The sequence below is a fragment of the Cynoglossus semilaevis genome, chromosome 10, assembly GCF_000523025.1.
Source record: "Cynoglossus semilaevis isolate Cse_v1.0 chromosome 10, Cse_v1.0, whole genome shotgun sequence".
Lineage (NCBI taxonomy): Eukaryota > Metazoa > Chordata > Actinopteri > Pleuronectiformes > Cynoglossidae > Cynoglossus > Cynoglossus semilaevis.
Window position 1 is genome coordinate 20,722,175 of NC_024316.1, and position 1,045 is coordinate 20,723,219.

The window sequence follows — 1,045 nt, forward strand, 5'->3', positions numbered from 1 at the left end:
GAGACAGAGGAGGAGGAGGGTGAGGACGTCTCTGCAGCCCGGGGCGGGGGCCGAGTAAACGTCCCACAGATAAACCAGACCAGACTTCAGGGTCTGTGTGGGAGACCGTGGTCCAGACCTGCAGGATAGAACAGGAACTAGTATTAAAAACCTAAAACATCTTGGACTTCACCTGCCAACAACGCCACCTCCTGGAGGGGGCGCGTAAAGACAAGTCCTACGTCAAAGACATCACACGTTACTTAACGAGGAAAGGTGAAATTCAAGTAAATCAATCATAAGTGAATCAAGTAAAAAAAGAGAAAATTTCTGAGAAAAATTAAATTGAAGAACGTTGAAAAATTATGAAAATAATACCGAATTACATTTTAGGAAAAAATATATTTCTTACAAAAAACGTAATATGAAAAAAGTTTTAGGTTTAAAAGACTAAATAAAAATCTCTGATATGAGGAAAAAAATGTTTTACTTTTAAAAGAATAATCACAAACTCAGTCTCTAAAAGAGAAAACATTTTTCCTTTGATTTCCTGCAGCTGTGAATGTTCTGACTGGGGGGGGGGTCTGTGGGGGAGGGGCTTTTTTTTCCCAAACACTGCAGCTGCTGCTCTTTCTGTTTGGAGTGTTTTATGAACTGACCATTGGTGTGAATGTGAGTGTGAATAGTTGTTAGATATATAGCGTGACAGGCTGGTGACCCCTGCCCTCGTCTGATATAACTGCTGCAGGGGCTACAGTCCACTCAAACACCCCCGCATCCACCCACCCTCACAGTGGAAATGAATGATTTTCTCTCACCTCTGAAGACATTTTAGATTTTAGAACTTTAATAAATCCTGGGCGACTAAAAGTTTTTGTTTTGTTGTTGTTTTTTAGGTTGATGGTTTTTGTGCTACTGATAGAAGAGAAGAGAAGGTCGAAGGATCCAGATCAGATCAGATCAGATCAGATCAGGGAACTGATGTTTGACCTGGAACTGTGGAAGAAACTGTTGACTTTTGACTCAGAGAAAAGTTAAAAACGAACTCCTGTTTAACTCAGTCTGG